Raw genomic sequence first — 7,518 nt, 5'->3', positions numbered from 1 at the left:
ATTTAACATGCTTTTCTATCACTTGAAATTTCTATAAATGAACATTTTGATCTAGCTGCTTAATTGGATTCTGATCCAATTTATTTTTGCAAGATTAATACATAAGTGGGGCTAGGTTTGTAATACAAAGACAGTTCTTTCTGTCTTCGTGATCTTAGGATCCACTGGTGGATTCAGGTATTCTCTGCCTATCCAGTCATCATAAAGATCCTTATCAGTAATATTAGCAGCCATTAATGAATACTATAATATTAATTCTTGGGGCACAAAAGTGTTTCTTTTCTAATAGATATTATTCTACAAAGGAGAACCCATCCCTTATCAACTTTTTGGTCCCCTTGAATAGTTGTTACAGAAAAGATCAATGCTAATTATTTCACTGATTTCACAGTTTTCTGGAAAAAAAAATGGTGTCCTAACAACCTCTAAAAATTGTTAGGCATAGGATTTTGGAGTTTTATTATGAACTCATGAATTTTTATATATTTGATGTGTTTCTATCTATCATAGTCACAATTTTTTTGATGTTCAAATTTACATTCTTTATATAAGTATATTACATTATATGGAAAACACATCATATGTTATCATACAGACACTTTAAACATACATTAAACGATTATCAAAAATTTGGTAATCCTGTTTCATCCCTCTTTCAACTTTTTTCATGGATGATTTTATGGCACATTGTATGCAAAGCAGTTCAGTTTTTTGGCTTATGTTTGTCCTATCTATACCATGTAATGGTGTCAGCAGCTATTTAGCCCCAAATATCCTCCTCTTCTCCATGGTACCCAAACAGGAATCCAGAGGCTCATTTGCACTGGGAGACAAACTGAAATGACAGTCTCATGCCATCCTCCTTGATAAAGAACACTTTCATTTTATGCCCAAGTACACGTTTCAATTGTTGCATAACAAATTATGACAAATTTAGCAACTTAAAACAATGCTCATTTATTATTTCACAGTTCTATAGATCTAGGCATCCTGGACCAGGATCTCTGCATAGGTCTCACAAGGCCAAAACAAAGATAAGCCAGGCTGGGCTCATATCTGCAAGTTTTGAGGAAGAATCTGCTTCTAAGATCATTCAAATTGTTGGCAGAATTTAGCATCCTTGTGATTGTAGGACTGAAGTCCACATTCCCTTGTTGGCTGTCCACCAGGGGTCACTGTCACTCCTCATGGTCTCCCTCCAAGTTTTGACCATGGTCCCCCCTCCATCCTCACAGCTGGCAATAGTGTATAGATTTCTTTTCGTGCTTTGACTTCCTGATTTCTCTTTCTGCCACCAGCCAAACAAAATTTTTTTGCCTCTCAAGGGTTTGTGTGATTAGATTAGGCCCACTCGAATAACTTCGCATTTGATTAACTCAAAGTGAACTGGTAATAGTAACTTTAACTATGTCTACAGAATCCCTTCACCAAATAAGATAACAATCCAGACACGTTAGCTCATCGTACTCACAGGTCCAAGAATCAGGGCAGATAGTCTTCAGGGGCTGCCTTAGAATCACGCCTGCCATGGCCCTGCTCATTTCACTTTTGCCACCTTTACGATGAGTTAGCTCTTAAACATTTCCTAAAAAGTAGGTTTCTGGTGAAACTTCTTCCCTCCCTTGAAGTTTATGTCCAGATGTAACAGAATTTTAAATTATGTTGTAGTTGAGACACTTACACACACACGCACACACAGTCCATCTTCAAAACAGTTTTTGACTGTTAACACGATTCTCTCAATTTGGAGGGATGCTTAAATGTTCCTCCAGAAAAACATTTAACTCTTTTTGTAATATTTCATTAGAGGAGGAGACTATCTTTAAAAGAAACAAGTTCAAATGATTCCTAAGAGTCTTGAAGTATGTTCAAAACAGTATTTTCTAAATCTTTTCAAAATGCCAGCAGTTCTCGATAAATGAAAGGTCACGTTAATTATTTTGGCATTTAAATCAGCACCTTTAACATGATTAATTGACTTAGCATTTAATAACTGACTGTGCATTCCACTGTTACTATATGGAAATACTGATTTGGATCCAGAAGAATAATAAAACAATTATTAATTTATTCTAATTGTGCTAATCTCTGCATTTAATTATCTCCCATCAGTTTAATGAAATAATAACTTTGCTTTTATAAAATGTAGCCCAATTTGCTTTTTAGCTTATACTTATAAAAATAAAGGTTTAGAAATTGTCTTATATAGATGATATAATAAAACTATCCATTTCCAATGTGAAAGTTACATGACTATTCTGTCCTCAAAGGAGAAAAGTTTTAAAAACTAGTATTTCCAAGGAAGAACAATTGCAGAAGCTTAACTGTATCCCTTTGCTCTCTAGAGATGATTTGTGCTAATTTTGAAATTGGAAATTCTTTTACACATATTACTTCCTGTCCTTTATATCAGGAGGAATAAAGTAGGTGAATCCCTTGAATAGAATGCAAACTTCCGACCAGGCACAGTGGCTCACATCTGTAATCACAGCACTTTGGGAGGCCGAGGCGGGTGGATCATTTGAGGTGAGGAGTTCGAGACCAGCTTGGCCAACATGGTGAAACCCCATCTCTACTAAAAATACAAAAATTAACTGGGCGTGGTGGTGCATGCCCAGTAATCCCAGCTACTCGGGAGGCTGAGGAAGGAGAATTGCTTGAACCAGAGAGCCATAGGTTTCAGTGAGCCCCAGATTGCCCACTGCACTCCAGCCTGGACAACACAGCGAGACTCAAAAAAAAAAAAAAAAAAAAAAAAGAATGCAAACTCTGTTTTCATCTTAGATCTCTCTGTAACATTCTATTCTCCTAACCTGCACCTGGGGAAATCTGGGCCTTTGTAATTTTATCATTATCTGGGCCTTTGTAATTTTATCATTATGGTGACATTCTTGATTTTGCTCAACATTCTTGGGTTGTTATTTTTAAAATAGCCCTTAACTTTCCTTTGGGGGAACTCCCTCAATCCCTTTGCAAGTGGTACCTTAGTCTTCCCCTAGGCATTGGATGCTGTTTTCCTGAACAACCAGTTGGAACTGATTTATTCTTGGTACTTATACTCTCAAGAAATAGCATATTAATTACTGTTACTAAGATCCCTGGAGCTTCCCGAACTCCTGCCCTTCCCGAAGCCTTGTTCTATGTATCTTTTTGTTCAATTTTTTGAACTCTCCTTATAGACTTTCTTTCTTTCTTTTTTTTTTTTTTTTGAGACGCAGTCTCACTCAGTTTGTCTACCGGGCAGGAGTGCAGTGTAGCTCACTACAACCTCCAACTCCCGGGTTCGAGCGATTTTCCTGCCTCAGCCTCCTGAGTAGCTGAGATTACAGGCATACACCACCGCGCTCGTCTAATATTGTATTTTAAGTAGAGACGAGGTTTCACAATGTTGGCCAGGCAGGTTGTGAACTGAGGCCTGAGCCACCACGCCCAACCTATCCTCATAGATTGTTAGTATCTTTCTCCCCCACCAAGTTACCAAGAATTACTTTCTGTTGCCTGCAGCCAAAGAAACCTAATTAATACATCCATTTAACTATGTAGAAATTCAATTCTATACCCATTAGAGTTATCCTATATTTATCGTGTTATTATCCTCAAAGGCCCCAATGTCCCAAGGCAGCAAGAAGAAATCACATGGACGTTGCTGTTTTTCTTCCCTGCTGTGGCTCAAATGTGAACACACAGAGCATATTCAATAAATTCTTCTGTGTTAATGAAATCCCAACCATTATGTTTGAATAACAACAACAAAAGGATCTGAATATCAACTCTTTGTCTTTTTGTACATTAACCATGTTTGGAGAGAACATTATTAAATCATCTGGCAGGTTGAAGAATTAGTATAGTTTTTGAAAGTTGGGGCTACTTGTCCAGTAGCCTGAGGGCAGGCCAGTTACAGGAAAGTATGTTGGCAAAAGGGACAGGAAAGGCTTTACATTGTGTCATTTCTCAAATATTTGCCCACATTTGACTTGTATTTTCACACATTTATACCACATTGGTTTCTTAAAATTGCTTTAAGAAACTCATAACAATTCTTTTTGTGCTGTAAATCGCAGAAAGATTTTATGTAAAATTTCAGCTGGTTTTAGGAAGAATTTGTCTTTTCTTTGGTTACTATAAGTTATTATTCAGTTTTTACAATTTGTCATGAAAACATGCTATGCCATTTCTGTGCTACTTTAAAGAATTAAATTCTATTTGTAAAAGTACATATTTCATTGCACAAAGGGTTGTATTTAATGGATAATGGGACTGACAGATAAAAAAAATGCCATGAAAACAATGCTAATTCAAAGGGATACAGATATCAAAAGAACAAGGGAAAGAAAAAGTATTAGAAAAAAAAAAGAGTAATGAAATGTTTTTAAAAGAAGAAATGAAAAAGGTTGAGGCCCCAAATAGCCTAAGGTCCTAAAACATGTGGCCAATTGATCAAATTAAACCTGATAATATTAACATAATGATTTGTTTGCGTCCCTATTTCTGTAGGATTCTACAGTTGTGCTTCACTCTTCCCTTTCTCTGGGCTCAGTCCCATCACTACGAACTGGAAAGAATGAATTCCAAAACAGTAGGAACTGTGGTCTGGTGTCAGGTCTCCTCTGCTTCCCGTTCTATCCTTTGCTATTTGTTTCTACTTGCTGGTATATTTCTATTTGTTTCCACCATATGCCCCATCCAGAAATGGAGTCATGCTTTGATTCTTGTGTTAAGAATGTTTTTTGCTATCTATAACAGAAATTTGAATACAGTGGCTTAACAAATCAGAGTTTTATATTCCATTTCTCATACCTAATCCAGAATTAGATAAACCAGGACTTGTACATTGCATCACAATGCCATCAGAGACCAGAGCTTTTCTATCTTTTTACTTCATCTTTAGCATCTTTATACATATACACTTGATCACAAGATGACTGTTGCATCTTCAGATATTAAGTCTGATTTAAGGCAGAGAGATGGGGAAAGAGTAAATGGAGTACTCTTGTTTTGGCGAACAAAGTTTTTCTTAATATCTCTCCTTCCTCTGCTATCGGATTTCTATGCGTCTTATTTATCAGTATATTAGTTAGTTTTTGATGCATAACAAACAACTACAAAACTTCAGTAACATACAACAATAAACACACATCATGATCTGGGATTCAGCTAATCAGGGCCATGCTAATGGAAGTGGGTCTGCTGAGTTCTGCTGAGCTCCCTTAAACATTTGCACGTTAGCTGGAAACTGTGCTGTAGGCTGGATGAAGCTGGGTTTGGTTGAGGCACCTTTATTCAAGTGTCAGCTCTGCATCATCGTTTTCTTTTCCTCTTCCTGGAACTGGGAGACTATCCCAGCAGAGCAGAGGTGCAAGATTAAGCAAATATACATATGCAAAGCCTCTTGAAACCTCTTGAAAGTCAAGGCTTAGAATTGGCAAGGATCATTCTGTTGGCCAAAACAAATTACATGGATGAACTCAGAGTCAGAGTTGGAGAGCACAGCAAATTTCCATGACAAACCACACAGCCGCAGGAACAGTGAAGAATTTGGGCCTTTAATGCAATTTTCCAGGCAGTCAGTGCCACACAACCATGTCTCGCTATAAGAAAGGCTGAAAAATAAAAGCATTTACCTGGGATATCACTATTGAAACAACACTTATTTATTTCCTACCTTTCTTCTTTTTTCTTCCTTCTTTTTCTTTTTAATTCTCTTATTCTTTCCCCTCCTCCTTTTCTTCCTTCTTCTCTTTCTTTTTTCTTTTTGCAAAGAAAGGGAGTGGAAATAGACATCGGGTAGGCAGTGAACATTCATAATCATTATTTCCTATATGGTACTCTTATATCTTTAGTGTGATTGCTACTGGACCTCTCTGACAGCCTTCCTTTCTTGATCATTGCTTATTCTATTTCCTGCTTCCGAATACTGAATCTTACCCACTTGCTGGATTTCCCACTTGAGGCCTCCTGCCATGCTCACTTGATGTCATCTCATGCCCTTGCTAGGAGTTCCCCTGATTGCTTGCATTGAATCTAGGACTCTATACATTTTAGTCATTTCCAGTATCCCCATTTTATTTATTTTTTTGTGGGGGGGAGTGGACGGAGTCTTGCGTTGTCTCCCAGGCTGGAGTGCAGTGGTATGATCTCCACTCACTGCAACCTCCCCCTTCCAGGTTCAAGTGATTCTCGTGCCTCAGCCTCCCGAGTAGCTAGGATTACAGGTGTGCGCTACCACACTCAGCTAATTTTTGTATTTTTACTAGAGATGGTTTCACCATGTTGGCCAGGCTGCTCTTGAACTCTTGACCTCAGGTGATCTGCCCGCCTCGGCCTCCCAAAGTGCTGGGATTACAGGTGTAAGCCACCGCACCCTGCCCCCACTTAAGTTTGACTAACATTAAGTAAAAGAAAAACAAAGAAAAATGTAATGACATTTGTGAATCTTAAATACAGCCTATGAAATTACAATTTTATCTGACTAAATGTAATCATCAAGAAATAAGATTAGATAGAAGATAAAAACATAGACAAATTAAGGCTGAGGATTTAAAGCAAAAGCAAAAACGAGAATCTCAAATCAATAAGTATTCCTGAAAGCTGAACGAGGGCAGGGCTTCTTGAATGCAATCATTATTGACTGAAATCAGCTGAGGAAACCTAGTGGCAAACACAGAGGGAGAGTGTGAAGGTTGATGTAGCCCAGGAACAATATGACAGGAAAAAATGGTGCAAAGTCCCAGTTGGACAGCAGGACTTGGCAAATTAGACTTGTTTCTGACATTTTAGAGACAAGTTTTGAAGAAGTTTCAACAAATTTTTCTTGAGCGAGGCTTTGATGTTGTTGTTTGTGTTCTTATAAAATGGAAGCTCTCTACCAAATCTTAAATAATATGTTTCTGCAATATTGGCTAAATGCTATTCCCATTACTTTGCAGTTATTTATAGAATTCAGAAATAAATGTGATTATTAAAACCAACAGAGGTGTTTGGTCTTTAAAATAGAACATTACAAAAATATGCCTAAAAAGCAATTTATAACAGATCAAAGAGTTTCCTCTCCTAATTCTCAAAATTTAAGAAAATGTTTCCTGGAATCTGCCCACATCCAGTTCAATATATTTATATTTACAGTATATATCTTGATCCAAAGGTGTAAAGATAAACAGAACAAACACAAAAACATAAAACAAAACGCTGCTTGGAACAACGGAGCCCAAATTCTACCATTGGCTCTAGCACTAATTTGACATGTAAATTTATGTCACTTCATGTCTCTAGGCCTCAGTTCACACATCTGAAAATGTGATTGTGTAGCAATAACTTTATTTTAAAGAAATGACATACTTATAAACTACGCTTAAGCTAATATAAGCTCATAGTAATAAAGTGAAGTATTACTGAAGATTGCAAAGGTAAAATATACTTGACTTTTTTCACTAATGCCTAATTCTTATCTTTAATTCACCAGTAACAATCTCTGTTGCCAGTATCTTGTAGACTTTCAATAACCTTACCTGCATATAAAAG

This window comes from Macaca fascicularis, chromosome 2 (assembly GCF_037993035.2).
Source record: "Macaca fascicularis isolate 582-1 chromosome 2, T2T-MFA8v1.1".
In the NCBI taxonomy this organism is placed as follows: Eukaryota; Metazoa; Chordata; class Mammalia; order Primates; family Cercopithecidae; genus Macaca; species Macaca fascicularis.
The sequence above is the reverse complement of the archived record's forward strand: the minus strand, read 5'-3'. Positions refer to the sequence as shown.